Here is a 19,413-nt window from a genome sequence, read left to right as displayed (position 1 = left end):
AATCAAATTGCTGTGGGATCAGAGCTTCATTTCCATGAGTCTTGGGGGCACTTGCCAATAACCAAGAATAATATGAGCCTTATCAAGGCTGGTCCCTGAAGAAGCTTTGGACAATTGTCAATACAACGAAGTCATTTTATGGGCTCCTTGAGTTAGAGGGAAACCTTCTGGCAGTTGGCAGTCCTGCCTGGGCCCCTTCTGGGCTTTTGAGTCACTGTTGCCTTTAATTTCCTTTCCAGTAGGGAGTAATTTTCTTCATCTGTCTGTTATAGTTACATATTAACTCAGTTGAATGATTTAACCATTGAGTGTGGTAAAGGTTTAACCTGTAACATTCAAATGGCATTTTAAATTGAACCAGTTTCCACTTCAGCTTTAATGAGTAAAGGTAATTTAAATTATACTGAAATAGAGTTGTTGCAGCCAATCAAATTGCAGAGTTTCTCTACAGTTTCTGGCCTGTAACTGCACGCTTATTTCTTAGTAATGCAATTCCATGCACTCTGGTTGGCTAAGGTGCTGCAATTTACATAATGACTGCACAGGGTTTTTTTCTTAATAACTGCATACAACATGCAAATTCCTCCCTTCTGATAGGCTGAGGGCTGTAGTTAGACAATTGGAGTACAGAGATTTGCATAATGACTGTATAGTTATTTTTCATTAATTGTGTAATGATTATCCATATTCCTCTGGTTTGATCAACTACTGTCCTCAGAATGGCCCGTACATATACATGTAATGAAAATGGCCACCTGTGTGTCTCATCTGCTCCCCTCGTCTAAATAACTGGAAATTTCTAAGGGCATGTATTACTAATGGGTGGAAGTGGAGATACAAGCCTTCCTCAGAGAGTGTAAAAAGGAGCTGCAGGGTGATATTAAGAATGGTGGTAGGGTGCAGAGCAGTTCAGAGGTTGAACTGATCATATTTGCAGATTTCAGAGCTCTGAGGACAATATGCTGCCAACATGGGTGGGTTTGTGATAGTCAACAGAACATGGGATGAGCTGACAATGAGTGAGGGTAATATGAGGGTCCAAGTCAAAATCCACTATAACTAATAGCAAAATATCCCTCCTTCCCCACACTGACTTCAATGGGCATTGGATCAGAGCCTGAACATTTTCTCTATGGCAAACAATTCATACAAAATAATTTGTTCTGTGAGTTCCATGTCTTTTTCTCTGTGTAAATCATTTGTGGGAGAATCGTGAGTTTCTCAGTACATTCCTGAGAATAATTCATATGATAGGAAACTGTTCAGGAAAAACTGTTCAGGAGCAGTTTCCTTTCGAAACGGGATAGTGTGGTCACAATTAATTTTGATTGAACACTTAGGTTGTTTCTCTTCCGGATCAGTAGAGAATAACCCTTAGAGGCCCTGATTTAGGAAAGCATTTAAGTAGGTGTCTATAAACACCATTGCCAAATAGTTTTCCTTAGTCTTCCCAGAATCAAGCTTCAGGGGTCAACAGCCTCTTTCTCAAATTCAAAATTCATATTCTGCAAATACTTGCCATTATTCTCTTATAATTGACAATCTCCACAAATATCACTGCTGGTCAATCCATTCTCTTGAATATTCACAGGACACAGACATAAGAAAGGTCCAAACACAACTCATGCTAATTCATTTAATAATTCAGATGCATGTTTACAGACAGATATCTGTGGTATTTGCCTGCTTCTTGTGGGAATGTATGTGTGTCTCTTGGCAATTGGGTACTACTGTGACAAGTGTAGCATGGGTAGATAGATGGACAGATGCCTTCTGTAGAAAGAGTCAGTAATTCTGGAGAATTAGGGGTTTCTAGCCAGTTTTCAGAAGGTGCTGAGTGCCTCTTTTAAGGATCCCCAGCTACTGTCTGAAACACATTTGGGTATTGAGGCAATGTTCTTCATTTTAAGTGAATCTGTTTTCCTGATCAACTCCTCAACCCCTACTCTTCTATTGGCAGTGCTGAGACAGTGAATGTGGAGCACTCCCCTCCCCCATGGTCACTGTGAGAACCCTGAGGCTCCTGACGTGTGAGAGTCTGAGCAGTCACCACTGAGGAATTTTTAAAAATCAGGTTTATATATGTGTATATCTATATATATATTTAATGTGCTTTCTTGAGCATCGACCTTGCCCTCTTGTGGGGCAGCAAGATGATAAATCATCTCATCAGCCGTTTTATCCAATTATGACCATGCTGAGTAATGAAGGCTTCTCCCTTGGCTAATGACTAGATATGAGTGCCTCTAGCAGAATAGATTGATAGCTCTGTGCCCCCTCCCCGCCCAATATCGTGCCACCTCTTCTTCCACCCCCATGCCAAGAAGGGAGCAACCAATCACAGAGAAATTCCTAAAGTTTATGGTTTCTTCGGCATCCTGGTAATTTCTTTCACTGCTTTGAATTTATTGATGTCTCAGGATTCCTGTGTGAGAGAATCTGAAAGGGTTTCCCCACAGTGAGCATTGATCAGGTCGCTCTGTCTCCAACCACAGTTAGAAATTGCCTTTGTCCGATGAAAGGAAGCAGCCTCAGTGTAAAACGAAATGGAATTATAATATGATGGTGTTTGTTGGAATGTTATTTTGAATCACTTGGAGCTTTCTGTTCTAATTTATTTTCTCACATGGGAATGTTGTGGGAGCTTGGAGCTTCTCCCAGTCACAGTAGCTGTACAGGATTTTGTGATAGGGTTGGGCTGTGGGAGAATTCACAGTGTCTCCAGTTATAGACTCACTCAGGAGTGCAGGAAATGGCATAGGAATGCTGGCATGTGGGAGCTCACATTTACCTTTGCCTCAGGACAGGGATCAGTGAAATGTCACAGGAGCATTAACCATATTTTTCAAAAGTGACTAGAGATGTTGGCTTCCAACCACAGTACACTTTAATGGGAGCCTGTGTTCAGCTGGTGCTGAGCATCACTCTCTGAACACCAGGGTCCTGTAAGGGGCCTCAGAGTAGGACTCCTAAAATCTGTAGTCACTTTTGAATATCTTGGCCATTGACTGGGAGAGGCCTGCCAGCTACTCCAGTCACAGCCACAGCTACTGTAGGAAATGACACAGGAGCTCAGACTGTGGGGACACTTTCCCCAGAGGAGTACTCTTCTATTTAGAAAAGCAAAGACTGCAGAGAGAACAGAATCTGGAAGGAAATAGGAGAGAACAGCGAAAAGATTCCTGATTGGCTGTATGTGACATCACCAACCAACGATGTGATTGGTCTAAGTTGTGTTTTTTCTGTGTGTTGTGTTTTGTTTTGCGTTTGGCCAGGCTCCTGTTTGGTGTCTGTATCTTGTGAGCTGACAAATAAAAATATGATTACAGAAAAGGGCCTATGGCAAACCTTATTAAGCTTCAGAGATAACTGATAATGCCAATTACTGCACAACACAGTGGTGACATTGAGAGGAAATTCCCTCTGGTAGTGAGCAGGAGGATTATTATTTCATTTTATTTTGATTTTGATTTGGCTTTTTTTCAGGAGAGCAAGCAGGGGGTTCGAGGGTCTGTATGAATATTGATAAATGACAATTACTAGAGCCTCTTCTTTCATCGCCTGAGGCTGTCTGCTGCTATATGCAGAAGGGACTCTGCTGAAGTGTGTGAGCATGTGTGTGACATGGGGGGAAAAGGCAATGAATAGGACCTTTGTTTTACTTTCCTTTGTATCCTTGCCACTAGTGGGTGGGGAAAGGGGTCATTATAAAAGCAATAATTGAGGATTCACAGAAGTGGCACCAAAGGCTCTGGTGACAGCACTGTGAGCTGGAACTCTTGCAGAATATTTCAGTGTGCATTTGTCAAAGGGAAGGGAGGGTTCAGTGAGAGGTCAGAGGTGTCCTCAAGAAGCACAGGTGACTGTGGACTCATCTACACTACAGACTTACCCACACCTGGAGCAACATGGCTACATTGCTCTAATCCCCAGTATGGATGGTAGCCTGTCAATGGCCTGACAGGACAACTTCTGCCATGGGCATAGGTACCACCTCTCCGTGCGGTGGAGTGACCACACCAGCGACAGCTTGTAGTAGCAGCTTCACTAAAGCACTAATGTAGAGGAAGAGAGTGGGCGGGGCCATAGTCCTGGCCCACCTCTGCACTAATCCGTGGAGTAGGACCAGCTCACATTCTGGGCCAGCCTAATGACTAGCACAAAATGTGCACCATCCGTGCATAGGGAGACTGTGCTTGCTAATGTTTCCAGGAACACTGTCTAGTGCCCCTCCACACTGCCCTCATTCTGGCTTTGTGACAGAATGCCACAATACGGCCGTACGTGTTCAGGTTTAGGGTTAGGGTGAGCCTATTTTCAGTTTCATTGGTCACACATGTGGGAGCTGCCTCACCTAGGGAGGGGTCAACAGGAATGCTGGGCCTCTGGGCAAGGTGGGTGGGGGCAGCTCCATACTCCTAGAAGGGGCAGGAGCTCAGGAGGAAGCTGGGCCCAGTCAGCCCTTAGTGCTGCTCAGCCTCTGTTGTGCCCCTGCCTGAGGCAGCTCTTAGCTCCAACTGGAGTGTGCCACCCAGGGGTCTGGCAGCAACGTAAAGGGCCTGGGGCCCAGCTGCCTCTGCTGCCATAGTAGGCAGCAATCAAGAGCAGCAGTCAGGAGCCCCTGGTCCTTTTGAATCACCAGGCCCTGGGCAGTTGCCCCCTTGCCTAACCTCGCCCCTCCCCAGTTGGTGGGACTCACCAGTTGCGTTCTGCCCACTGAGCCAGCATAGTCTAAATACACCAAATCACTGAGCTTCATCTATTCCCTTGTATATATTCAATCAATCTGATACAAATTTTTTTCTGTCTCTTCCTGAAATGCAGAATTGTCCCCCAATTTACACTGGCCTGAGGTCCATGGAGGGGAATATATAGTATTGCACGGTGACCAGTTTAAAGTTGCACATCTCACTACCCTTCAGGAGTCAATGAAGGTGTTGTGCCATTGGGGAAAAAAGGAGAAACTGATAGCTTTCCACTATAATAGGCAGCGCTGGCTTCTCGTCTCCAGAAGTTGCAAGATAGCAGTTCTTGACATTGTAACACAGTGATATACAGCTCTCCTTTTAGGTGAAACATGGTACCAGTAAAAAGAAAAGTAAAATTCTATAAATTATTTCTAAAAGAGTGTGCGGGGGGTATCTGTAAAATATGGAGCATAGAAAGACTACATGGTTGTCTTTCATTGGCACTTGTTTGGAATAACTTGCAGAGCTCACTCAGCTTGTGAAGGATGGAGACATCTCTAACACCCATGTGGGCCCTACCAAGTCCATGGCCCTTTGGTCAATTTCATGCTCATAAGATATTAAAAATAGCAAATTTCACAGCTTCATGTATTTAAATCCAAAATTTCAGGGCTGTAATTGTAGGGGTTCTCATGGGGTTGTTGGAAGTTGCAAGGTTATCGTAGGGGGGCTGCAGTATTACTACCCTTACTTCTGTGCAGCTGCTGGTGGCTGTGCTACCTTCAGAGCTGGTGGCTGGAAAGCGGTGGTGGCTGCTGGAGGGGAGCCCAGCTCTGAAGGCAGAACCACTACCACCAGCCATGTAGAGGTAAGTATAGCATGATATAGTTTTGCCAGCCTTAATTCTGCACTGCTGCTGGCAGTGTGCTGTGTTCAGAGCTGAGCATTTGGCCAATGGTCACCCCTCTCTGGCTGCCCAGACTTGAAGGTAATGCAAAAGTAAGGGTGGCAATATGGCAACTCCCCCCCAAAAACACATACTGCAACTCTGCATGACCCTCTTTAGGGTTATGATCCCGAATTTGAGAAACACTGGCCTTGCTGTGAAATCATCATCATCATCATCATCAATAACCATGAGCTCAGCAACGTGTTGGTGTCTGATGCCTCCTTCACCATTTCCTTCCATCTTCCTCTGTACAGTGCAGAGTGGCTTAGTTTCTGTAGACTAGCTCCACACCAATCTACTATATCATCTACCCATTCTCTGTGGGGTCTGCCTCTCCTATTCAAACCATCTATTATGCTGAATACCAGGGTCTTGACACTTCACTCATCATTCATTCTGCAGATAGGCCTGAGTAGCTGTAGCTTCCATTGTATAATCTTCTGCAGTAGGTTCTCTTTCAGCTGTATCTTCCTATATAACTCCTCGTTAGTGACCTTCTGCATCCATCCTATTCTCAGGCTCTTTCTATAACAACTCCTCCTGAATGCCAATATCCTTCTCTTTGAATCTTTCGTTATCACCCGTGTCTCACATCTGTACAATATGCTGCTGAATACACAAGTGTTCGAAACACTCAGCTTCATTCCTAAGCTAATCACTTTGCTTTTCCAGATCTTATCCATCACCTTCAAACTCACTCTTGCTTTCGCTATTCTCGTCATTACTTCTTTCTTACAGTCTTAATTATTCATCATGTTATTCCCCAGATACGTGACCTTCTGTACATTCTCTAGTTCGATCCCATCTATACTGATCTTCTTACCTATTTCCTTATCTCCAAATACCATTGTCTTCATTTTATTGATGTTCATAATCAGTCCGTACCACTTCCCTTCCTGATTTAGCCCCTGCACCATTTTTGCTAATTTCTCTTCATCTTCCTTGATGGTAACTATATCATTTGCAAACCTCAAGTTGTTAATTCTCATCCCGTGCATCAATATCCCTTCTACCTCTTCCTTGATCTTGTCCATCACACTCTCTAGGTGCGTGAATAAGATATTCAGACTGGCATCAGATTTCATTCATATTGTTGTTTTATGATCAGCACATCACACTCATCTGACCAACCCTCCTCCTTTATCCAAGCTTGGGACTGGCATGGAGCACATAGAGGTTTCCTGACAGAGTTGAAATCTGCATTGTATATGGTAAAAGCATACAAAAGACATCATGAGTAAGACCAGATCTCATGGTCCATGACATGTTTTTCGTGGCCATTAATTTGGTAGGTCCCTAGTCTTGCTGATCAATGCTACAATACAACTCAGAGTGCTGGTGGATGACAGAGTGCAACCTTGCCAAGTTCTCATCCTTTCACACCACCAGCCTTCACAAGTTACTTCACATCTTTTGGCCGAAGACAATCTCCAATCATGACCTGCTCCTGTGATGCCACCGGGAGGAGATGACCACTATCATCATGAGAAGATGCTGGAGATGGATAGGGCACATGATGGAAAGGGAGGCAGATGCCATTGTAAAGGTAGCATTTCACTGAAGGCATTTCAGTAAACAGATAGCATTTCACTGGTAGCTGACGCCTGAAGGACAACGAAAACGTGGGAGGCCCAAAACAGCATGGAGGTATGCTGTTGAGGCAGACATGAAGAGAATGAACTACAGCTGGGACACACTGGAGAAAATGGCCAAAGACAGGCAGAAGTGGAGAACCTTTGTTGCTTCCCTTCATGTCAGCGGACGTAACAGGCTTTAACTAAGTAACTGTTCTTGCTGATAAAACGTTTATGCCTCACCACTCTGTGGAACATTACATATGTGCTTGACATACATCCCATCCTACCCCACATAAATGAACGAAGAATATATGATGGTATGGTGTGTGTGCATCCATATAGACTGGTGTGATAGGTAAACCATTGTCAATGCTGTGTCAGAGAGTTGTATTAAATGGGTGAAAGGATGGGACTACCTGCTGTGTGTTTTATTTCAGAAAAAGACATACCAAATACACTGTAGGGAGGCCTTTAATTTTCTCTGCACTTTGTGGCATGTAGAGGATTCACATATTTAAATATATTTTGGAAATAAAAACAGATGGCTTTTTAAATTGAGTTCCTAACACCTTACTCTTTTCCAGAACCCTTTTGCAAACAGTACACATGGGGATTCTACTGTAAACTTCGGATGTTAATAGTTATAATTCATACAAATACCAAATTCATATTGTTTCCATGTTGGAATGTCTCAGAAAAAATTATTTTATTTCATAATTGATTTAAGCTGTGCCAGTCTGAAAGAGTAATGTGAATGATATGGCAACACTGTTTGCTCAGCAGCAATCTTTGTCCATGGCAGCAGCTTCACCAAATGCTGCATTAACAATATGATGACGTAATTTACTGGGCAGCAACCTATGTGTGCACATGCCAACAAATCTGTCAAATTCCAGTGGTCTTATTTACTTTAATGTTGACATTGACTTCCGCACTGGCCATTCAAAAATACCACGTCAACTATTGATGACGTTCTTGGCTCGGTAGCGTCCGATATGTTTTACACATGACAGAAGATTTGCTTGGTTGCAATGGCTGCATATAATCTAATATTGACCTTTCTCCAAAGTCAAACTCATACTGCAGCCTTTGTATTCTCGGCATTACTATCTTTCTTTGCAAGGACATGTATTAACTGCATTTTGTCTTTCAGCTCCCATTTGCAGTTCCTTTACAAATTAGGGAAATTCACACAAAAACCTTTGTTGGCTGAAGAGCTAGTAAATACTAGCTAGTAAATACTAGAAATTAAGGTCAACAGCCACACTTGGGTTTCTCAAGTGACCTGTGGCATCTGTATAAAATGGATCTGACCTATTACTACTTTCTTTGTACAGCTCTTTGTCAACATACAAGCAGGGCTGAATTTACAACTTCTGCATCCCTACGCACAGCATCTCCAGCATTCCTCCTTCTCCAGCTGCCTACAGCTGACCTTTGTAGTTTTGGTAAAACATGAAATGAAAAGAAATATAACAGGCAAAACACCCTCCACCACGCAAGGTGCCCCCAGCCCAAGACAGGGTGCATCCCACCTGCCTCAGGCAAGGTGAAAGTTGGGGACTGTATCTCTCCCTTCAGCAAGTGGTACCCAGGTGTCTTCCATCCCTTCTGCAGCCCAGCATGGCAGCCACACTCCAGTTCTGCCTGTGCACATGAATGGGGTACCAGTTGTGCCTCTTTCTCTCCCTTAACGCATGGCACAGAGGCAGCAGGAAGGCTGAGAGTGGGAAGGGGCTGGAAATCTCTTAGGACTCCCAGCAGCTTCCTTACCCAGCCATGGCTCATTGCACTCCTTGGCAGGCTGACTTGTATGTTTACCCTGCTCCAGCCCCACCTGCTGGGTGGCCACCAACCGGGTGGTCACCAACCCACACAAGGAGTCCAGCCTCTCACAGGGGAGCTGCATGTATTATTAACTTGTAAACTTATTTAAACCCACTTTTAACCCTTAGCCATCCGTGGAATGCAGGGCTGGTGGCTACTGTGCCTAATTGGAAATCTAGCCCTGCATACAAGGCTTCAAAAAACTATCATGTAACCTTAACTCGTGTTGAAGGTAAACACTGCCAAGTTGCCTCCATGGGTGAGAGTGGGCAGCCCGCCTGCCTCCTATGTCATTCTTTGGGCAACCACATCCCTTTGGTCTCATTCTGAGATGTGGGTCTCAGAACTATGCCTTTTAGGGAGTCCGTCCACTTCAGGGGGGTATAAAATAGCCCAAACAAATGGGCCGGGTCTACACTATGGTGTTTTGTCGAGAAAACTTATGGCACATCCACACTACAAATGCATTCTGTTGAGAAACTGTCGACACAACACAGCAGTTTTCTCGGGAGAGTTAACTCACTCCCATACGAGGCATAACATCTAGGTCAACAGATTCTGTCAACAAAAAAAAAATAGTGTAGACACTCCGGGGAGCCCTCTGTCGATGGAGAGGGCTTCCAGTTGGCTGTTCTATTGACAGAGGGCTGGGCAGTCTGGCTGCTCTCTGTTGACGGAGGGTATCAACAGGGAGAGCCTCCATTAGGGATGGACACGTTCTGTCAGCAGAGACTCTCTCGGGAAACATGTCCCAACTATAATGTCTGTTGACAAAACTCTGCAGTGTAGACCCAGCCATGGAAAATAGTTCCCTGACCCACTTCCTCATGCAAGGGGTAAGGCAGCATTCTCTCACGTCTCACTGACACTTTCAGTTCCCACTCCTCAGTGTGAGACAAGCTTGGGGCTTAATCCTACCTCGGGGAGGATTGCAATAAAGAAAACCGATCTGGTCATGTTCTTGCACAGACAGCTTGTGTAGGTGGTGTTCCCAAGCCGTGGGTTAGTTAGCCCCACGCAGGATGCCCAGTCTGGAAACTCTGAGCCCTGAGTTTGCTTTCTTCAGCATGCCCCCAACACTGCACTTAACCCTTGCCTGGGGACAGGGGGTCATCTGTCCCCTTCACTGCACTCCAACCTAATTACAGGGGAGAGACATATTAAAGGTAGGCATCATTAAAACTGTGAAGAGATGCTTTCTTCTAGTACCCTGAAGTTTATTTTCAAATAAACTGCCATGAATGCATGAAGGACATGCACATATATTTATTATAGACATAACAGGGTGTGGTCAGACCAATGGTCCCTTTCAGCCTTAAAATCTGTGAATACATGTTAAAAGTTATCCTTCTATTTTCTTGTCCTTAACTGTATCTTTATATTTTATAGTGATTGATGAAAGTATTACTAAAGTGGAAGGGAGTAGCCTTAATTAATATAACCAAAGATTTTTCTTGTGTATGGAAACATATGTACACATACAAATTTCAATTTCACAGTAGCTGTTGAGCCATTATTATGTTTCCAGGAGCAATGGAAAATTAGATGAAAAGGTTTTTGGTGCTCATGTAAATAAAAAATTATGCTTCTCATTATTATTAATTATTAATAATAAATTATTCATTCAGCCTCAATAGCAGGCTAAGCACTTCTAGAGACACATTGTGGGACAGCTATTGTGTGATCTAACTTCATTGCATGTTTGGGGGTCAGTGAGAAGAGCATTTGCAAAGGGGCTAAGATGTTGTGTATTAGAAATGACCTACAATATCTCCAATTAAAGGATATTTTGGTTTAGAAATCTGTGAACTAAAAGGCGTTGTCATAGAAACCAATATGACTGTTTCAGCACCAAAATCACTTAAAAATAACAGGCCAGTTCATCAGCTGGTGTAAATTGGCATAGCTCCACTGGGCCCAATATACCAAAGCTGTCTTTACCTCCAAGATCTGCTGTCTGCCCTGGGTGACAGCAAGAGGTGTAAATTAAACCCAGCATTACCCATATGCTGCTGCTGCTGGCAGTACAGATGAGTTGGTTTTCAGAGAGTAGAAGAGGAGATACCTCACAAACAGAGTGACAGCCACCTGGAAAGCATCAGTGAGCGTGACTGGGGAGTAAGTGTGAATAGTCAGTGGTTGGGGAGCTGTTACGCTATTCTCCCTCCTGTATCCCATAGCATTGTGCACGATTTCCCCAGGAGCCCTCCTGGAATTCAGGGATGCTCACCCCATCCCTTTTTCACTTCACAGGAATTTTTTTAGCACCTTTTTTGTGCCATGTGTCTGTTCACACGTGTGTATGTATTACAGCAGCACCTTGCAGACTGTCAGACATTGTGTATCCTCCCTGTGATTGCTTGGTTTGTGACATTATTTTTCTCACACACACATGCACACACACACACATGCATACACGCCTTTCAAAAAGTCTTTGCTTATTCAATGTCTGTCAGCTGGCTGCTTCCTCCATTGTCTTGGTTGAGGGGCTCAGGACATGATACTACTATCCTAAATGGGACTATCCCAAGTTTCGTTATGCCATCCAGCATCTCTCTCTTTCATCTTCTGTCTCATGTTGTGCAGCACTCTGAGGGGGGAATTTTCCTGCTTGTTCACCAAAGAGGCGTCTGTTTTCAATCCTTTTTTCCAGCCAATGTGGAGAAAGCCCTAGGGCATTTCAACCTCTAGAACAATGAAAGGGTAACGACTCCTCAATTCACCTGCAGCGCGAAGAGGTGACACAGGTCATGTAAGACATGGAGACAGAGAGATCAGCTGGAAGGTGACCAAATTAAGCTCATTTATTCAGCAGTGTTCCATTAAATGCCAAGTAATTATCACATGTGGTGTGATTTTATTTCGATTTGTTTCATTTTGGCACAGGAGAGTTCTTTCTGACTATTAATGTGTTAGGCTGTCCAGGTGGCTGGGTTCTTAAGCGAATTAAAAACAGACATCCCCTGTTTCACATGCCTTCTTATTCCTAACCTGGGCATTTAGGGAAACTGATGATAGCAAGGATGAGGAATGCAAGTGCAGAGTAGATGTCCCATTTCCAGTGGCAACAAACCCATTCCCACCATTGTGGTACAGACTTTCAGCCTCAATTCTATCTCCTTAATGCTGCCTCAGCAGTACAAAAGGGACATCAGATGGATAGCTGAGACCTGTCTCTGGTAGAGAGGAGTTCTCACTTGGGGGAGGGCTTGTCTGCTTGTGCTATGTGTGTACAGTGCTCAGCACAGAAGCATCCTGATTCTTGAGGCGTTTTCTATTAAACAACCATAAAAACCGGAGGAAACGTGGCAGAGTCAGCTCCTGTGCCAATGGCATTTGGGCATATTGAGGGAAGGAAAGAATGAAACAGGATGAGGAAGGAACTGAGGAGAGCAAAGTTCTACAACTATTATTCTCGATTGGATTAGGTGAGGGCTGTGACTGGGACATGTCAATTCATGACTCCCTGATGATGCCCCACTCTATCCACTGCTAAGTGTGTCTTGGTGAAGGAAAGAATCAGTGCCAATAATTTTCTTTAATGCTATTTTGCCTAGCCTCTGGAGCAAAGTGGTTGTTTGTGACAGTCCTACTGCCAGTCTGGGTCTTCCTTTCATGCTCATGCAACCCCATCTAATTTTCAAGGTCTAATTTTAATACAGGTTGCGCCTTCCTTGTCTGGCACCCTGGGGAAATGAGCAGTCCTGGACTAGGGATTTTGCTGGACCAGGGGAGGTTGATGCTCCCCGATGGCCTTCAGCCCCCACTCCTGGGCTCCCCCTCCTGGCTCTCAGCCTTGGTCACTCCCAGATGCTGCCTGCAGCTCCCCAACCCTGGGTGCTGGGCTGCTACTTAGTCGGTTCCCAGCCTGTAACAATGCTTGGGCTGCTGGCTTCTAGATCCTGTCCCTGACCATAGACCATGGGGTTCCCGGTCCTAGCCTCTGCTCCCCAGCCACAGGATCACCGGCTTCCTGGCCTGCCCCTCCCCACCTGGCCCTTGCTGCAGCTTCCTGGCCCCTGCTGTGGCCCGCCACTCACTGGCCGAGGTTCCTGGCTCCCTGGCCTCCTGACCTTGGCTGCAGCTCCCCTGACACTGTCAGTCCCCATCGCCAGCACATCTGTGGCTTCCCAGCCCAGGCCGAGGCTCCCAGCAACCGGACTTCAAGCTGGGCTCCACTCCAACCTCCAGCCTCTCTGGTCCAGCAACATCCGTGGTCCTGCTGCACCGTAGGTGTTGCCACATCAGAGAGTCCCAGATTTAAAAGGCTGAACCTGAACTAAAGTCCAAATTGCAGATTAAGATCCTGTAGTTCCTGCAACCCCACTAGCCAGGAGAGGAACCGGTAGCAGTGGGAGTTGGAGAAGGAGCATCTGCTGCTAGTGAGACATGGTTATCCTCTTTGAGAGGGCACCTCTCACCTTCCCCGGCTGTTAAGGTTTTTGTGGAGAGATGCTACCATCAGTGGACTGGGGATGTGTCTGACTTCAGAGTTCATATTGTGTTCCTTCCTGTTGTGAAATGGGGAGACTGATGGATAAGATGCATGGGGAGAGAGTAAAATTTTAGCATGAGTTGCCTCTGCTACATCACTTTCTTAACATTTTCTTCACTGTTCATCATGAGACCACTCATGGGTATCAGTCCAAATTTAAGAAACAGTCGTGAGCCTTCTGTTTTTAGGTCACTGGCTCATATCTGGGAAAGCTCTTTGGTGACTAATCTAAAGTAATGTGTGATACCAGAACACCTCCTAGAGAATCACTATCACGTGTGTCAGTCTTTGGCATCCTCATGAAAGCCAAGGGCCTAATGGGCACAGACAATGAATTAACTGTGCCCCTTAGATTGATACCTGCTGGTCAGAATCAGGTGTCTTGATGGGGTGTTGTGGGAAAAGGATGAATACTACCCATTGTACATGTCATCTGTGAATGAATTAGAGCTGGCCACATTTTTGTTTTAATTTGAAATGTTGATGAAATTCTGCATAAATGAGGGAAATTGGGGAAAATTTCATTGCATTTTCACCATTTTTGATTAACTGTAGAGCTAGTAAATATTACATTTCTAAATGTAATTTAAATTTTATGAACTTTCAAAAAATCAAGAATAATATTTGAAACATTTTTACAAATGGTTTTCCAGGAAAAAATATAGGATTAATTCAGGATTTCAGCCTGCAAGTCTTTTACCAGCTCTGCATGGATTCATTTAATTATATAAAATATATATAAGCAACGCATTCTCTTTGTATTGGACATATCAGGCTCTTATATGAACTAATAGGAGGTGGAGATGAAGCTCTTTTAAATATCACTCCACTCCCATAAGTTAAGGAAGTATGGGTTGAATACATGGATAGAAAGCTGGCTAGACGGTCAGACTTAATGGCTAGCGATCAATGGCTCTATGTCTGGTTGGCGGTCAGTTTCAAGTGGAGAGCCCCAAGGATTGATTCTAGGGCTGGTATTGTTCAACATCTTTACTAATGATCTGTATGAGGAGATGGATTGCATCCTCAGCAAAATTGCGAATTACACTAAACTAGGGGGAGGAGTAGATACAATGGAGGGTAGGGATAGGGCCAGAGTGACCTAGATGAGTTAGAGGATTGAGCCAAAAGAAATCTGATGAGGTTCAACAAGGACAAGTGCAGAATCCTGCACTTGGCCCAGAAGAATCCCAAGCATTGATACAGTCTGGGAACCACCTGACTAAGTAGCAGTGCAGCAGAGAAGGATTTGGGGACAGCAGTGGATGAGAGGCTGGATATGAGTGAACAGTATGCCCTTGTAGCCAAGATCTAACAGCATATTGGGGTGCATTAGGAGAAGCATTTCCTTCGGATCTAGAGAATATATTATTCCCCTCTATTTGGAACTGATGAGGCCACATCTGGAGTATTGTATCCAGTTCCCTCCACCCCCTCATATAGAAAGGATGTGGATGCATTGAAGCAGATTCCACAGAGGACAACAAAAATGATTAGGGGGATGGAGCACATGACCTACGAGGAGAAGCTGAGGGATTTGGGATTATTTAGTTTGCAGAAGAGAAGAGTGAGGGGCGATTTGATAGCAGCCTTCAGCTTCCTGAAGGGAGGCTCTAAAGAGGATGAAAAGAGGCTGTTCTCAGTTGTGACAGATGGTGGAACAAGAAGCAATGATCGGAAGTTACAAAAGGAGAGGTGTAGGTTGGATATTAGGAAAAACTATTTCACTAGAAGGGTAGTGAAGTACTGAAATGGGTTACGTAGAGAGATAGTGGAACCTGCATCCCTACAGGTTTTTAAATCTGGGCGAGACAAAGTCCTGGGTGGGATGATTTAGTTAAGGTTGATTCTGCTTCAGATAGGGGGCTGGACTTGATGACCTACTAAGGTCCCTTCCAGCCCTAGCATTCTATAATTCTAAAAGTTATCAGCTGTGTGAAACATTCATATGCTCTCTGAATAGCACCCCCTGAAGGGGTAGAGAGAGGACTGGAACTGCAGAGTATGATGTAGGTCAGGAATTAGATATTCTGACTACCTTTGATGAAACCCAGAACTATAATGAATAGTTTTGAGTAGGATCCTGCCAAATGCATGGTCCATTTTAGTTAGTTTCATGGTCAGGATTTTAAAAAACGTAAGTTTCATGATTTTATCTATTTAAATCTGCAATTTTAGGGAGTTGTCATTGCAGGAGTACTGATCCAAAAAGGAATTGTGGGGATCACAAGCTTATTGGAGGGAGAGTTGCGATGCTCCTATTTTTCCTTCTGTGCTGCTGCTGGTGGCAGTGCTGTCTTCAAAGCTGGCGACCTGAAGAGTACAACTCTGGCAGGGAGCCCAGCTCTGAGGGCAGAGCTGCTGCCAGCAGCAGTACAGAAGAAAGGATGTCACAGTCTATTATTGCCACCCTTTTGTTCTGCTGCTTGCAGAATTGGGCAATCATCCAGCTGGCACCAGTCTCCAACCACCCAGCTCTGAAGGCTACAGAACAGAAGTAAGGGTGGCAATACCATACCAGGTCATCAGTGTTCCCTCTAATTTGTTTTGTTCATGGGCAGAATAAATTTTATGTGCCTGAAGGATATGCAGATGTGCACCACCAATAGAAGCACACAGTGCCAGTTGTGGGTGGCTGTGGGCACTCTTATAATCAGCTGGGCAGCACCTGAATCTCTCCTGGAGGGCCTCCCAAGTGCTCAGCAGAGAGGGAACACTGCCTGCCGCACTTACATTTGCACTTCTGTTCACAGGGCACTGCCTTCTGAGCTGGGCACTCAGTCAGCAGCCACTGCTCTTGGGACACCAGCTATGAAGGCAGCACAGAAATAAGGGTGGCAATATCACAACCTCCTCCTACAATACCGGAGACCCCCAACTTACGCCGAGGTTGCATTCTTGGCAACCTCCATGTAAGTTAAATTTTTGTGTAACTCATGAGCCAGCAAACTGACCAGCACATGTGGGAGCCAGGCATGGCTTCTCCCCAGCTTCCCCCAGCTGGGGAAGCAAGGCAGGCAGACAGCTGCAGAGCAGCTTTGAGTTGCTCTTAACTCACATTAACACAAGTTAAGTGCAACTCAAAATTTTGCATTTTGGGTGTTTACTATAACCTTGAGACTCCCTGCAACTCCTTTTTGGGTCAGGGCCCCCAAATTGAGAAACTTTGCTCTCCCCCTCGAAATCTGTATCATGTAGTATAAGACCACACACAAAAGACCAGGTTTCATGGTGGAGACCAGATTTCATATTCTGTGACCAGTTTTTCATAGCCACGAATTTAGCAGGGTCCTAGTTATGAGGGAGATGTTCTAGGGCAGTAGTTCTTAACCTTTACTGCAGCCTGAACCCCTTTGGTTCTCAAAATATGTTCTCACACCCCTTATCAAAAATCATATATCTTCTTGCACCCCTCATCAAAAATCAAAAATGAAGGGGGGGCCTATACACTTAAATGCATATTAAATATATATAAAATAGTTTTATGTTATTACTCTCCACAAATAATTGTACAGTAGGCATACAAAAATAGAAGAGTACTCACCAAAGATGTGGAGTTTTGCTGTGAAAGTAAATTGTAACTGACGCGCTAACAGCGGCTAACTGAATTCATACGTAGGTTTGATGAAACATAGTTGTATGTATGTGCCTGTGCTTAATTTGTATTTTCGATAATTTACCGTCTAAAAAAATCTGGCATGTCTCACATGCCCAGAAGGGGCATCGCACACCCCCAGAGGGTGCATGCACCACAGGTTAAGAACCGCTGTTCTAAGGGTTTGGAATTTAGGAGCCATAGAAGAGCTTGGGATACGGGACACAGTGACCCTCACCTAATTCTTACCAGTGCTATTGGCTCTTCATCTTCATGAACGATATGACAGACTGAACGTAACAAAAAGCAGCATCCCCAACCTGTGGCATATAAGTAGACTTGGAAAGATTAGATTTTTATCAGTTAATGTCAGTAAACATTGATTTCACCTTACCCAAAGGAAAAAATATCCATCAATTATAACTGACAATTGCAGTTGGCAAAGTGCAAAAATACTGCTTGAGAACTTACTAGAGTGAAAATCCAACAACGTTTGAACTAGGCTTGTCACAAATAGACTAGGGCAGTGATTCTTCACCAGAGGTATATGTACTCCCATGGCTATGCAGAGGCCTTCCCGGGAGTCCATCAGCTCAGATATGTGTTTAATTTTACAAAAGACTATATAAAAAGCATTAGTGAAGTCAGAACAAACTGAAAATTCATACAAACAATGACTGGTTTGTACTGCCCTGTATGCCATACACTGAAATGTAAGTACAATATTTCTATTCCAATTGATTTATTTTCTAATTATAGTAAACTCTTTGATATCGAGCAACCCCGGGACCAGGAGGTTGCTGGACATTCAAATATGCTAGATGTTCAGGAGGTTCTGATTCGCTCTGGGCGGCTCGGTGCATGGCTGCACTACATGTCGAGCCTCTCAGGGCAGGGTGCCACACTGCCCAGGGAGCCACTCTGGGCAGCTCAGAGCATGGCTGCACCATGCAAGGAACTGCTCGGGGCCGAGGGGCGAAGGGGGGGGTGCTGCGCCGCACAGGCAGCCGCTCTGGGTGGCTCAGCTTATGACACTGCTCTGGGCAATTTGCTGTATGGCCAACCTGCTCAGGGAGCCTCTCTGGTGGAGAGAGCAGAGGAGCTGCCAGCCACAATAGAATCCTGGTTAATAGAGAAGTTTGGTTATTTGAATGCCGGTTGAAAGAGAGTTTACTATATATGGAAAAATGAGAATGCAAACAGTTTTTCAGTATCAGTATGCCGTGATGCTTTTTATTTTTATCTCTAATTTGGTAAGCAAGTAGCTTTTAGTCAGACTCCTGAAAGGTTTACAATAGCCTAGAAATATTGAGAAACACTAGGTTAGGGAAGAAGAGTAAAAAGGGGTTAATTTGTTGATTTAGGGAGATTTAGTTTGCGCATTTTGACATTATATTGGCTATTTGTGTTTTAATGGCTCATAACATTTTTACTTCTTTGAAACTCAGCATCTACTGTCATTGCATATTGTCTGCGCTTCCCATGAATTCCCACAATTGGAAAAATTTAAATAAAAATACTAAAAAGTAAACATTGATATTATCTGTTAAAATTATACAAAAAGAAAAACAGAGTTCTGCCATGCCTACATATAACTAGCCCTGAAAAACAGTCTCTGAGACTGATGCCAGGATAACCACTGCAAAAGAAAAAAGGACACGCAGTCTGCCTGGAGTTTTGAGGGGCAATTATCTTTCATTATATCAACAACACTTAATTCGCAAAGCACTATTGTCACTCATCTCCATCCCCGAATGCTGAGGCAGGAAACCTTTAATCCATCTCCTGATCAGATGAAACCTTCCCAGCACTCGATTGTAAAATGAGCTCAATCCCGGATTCCAGTTAGAGAACAATAAATAATGCATTGCCATCTCACTATTATCCAACTTTGTAGCCCACTAGAGGGCCCTGGCTTCTATTCTGAGTCCTTCATTAGGCTGAACTGTCAGGGCAGGAACTTCCCTACATTGCGTCAATACAGAGATGGCACATGTATGATCATCTTGTATCTGTCAGGGACTCTTGTCTTTCATGAGAGCATTCAGAATTTCTTTACTGAGATTTCATTGCACATTCACAAGCTTTAGAATGTGCTTAAGGTGTCAGACCAAAGGAAGTTCATACCAGTATTCATTTCGTGTCTCTTGTATCCAAGATTACTCTCCAGTTTGTCAGACACCTTTATTTACAGGTATAAATGCTGCCACTCAGTAATCTAATTACCTGTTTGTCCCCACGGATAAAGCATGTAAATGATAGCTTAATTACTTACATATACA

At 44.2% G+C, this 19,413-nt stretch overlaps 1 protein-coding gene across 1 annotated transcript in view; it reads left to right on the top strand.

Annotated features, from left to right (window-relative positions):
• BRSK2 (BR serine/threonine kinase 2) overlaps window positions 1-19,413 on the top strand; it is a 472,158-nt gene that overhangs the window by 360,358 nt on the left and 92,387 nt on the right. The window lies entirely within an intron of this gene.

The sequence above is a fragment of the Carettochelys insculpta genome, chromosome 6, assembly GCF_033958435.1.
Source record: "Carettochelys insculpta isolate YL-2023 chromosome 6, ASM3395843v1, whole genome shotgun sequence".
Taxonomy (NCBI): Eukaryota; Metazoa; Chordata; order Testudines; family Carettochelyidae; genus Carettochelys; species Carettochelys insculpta.
This window is presented reverse-complemented; position numbering and strand designations above follow the sequence as displayed.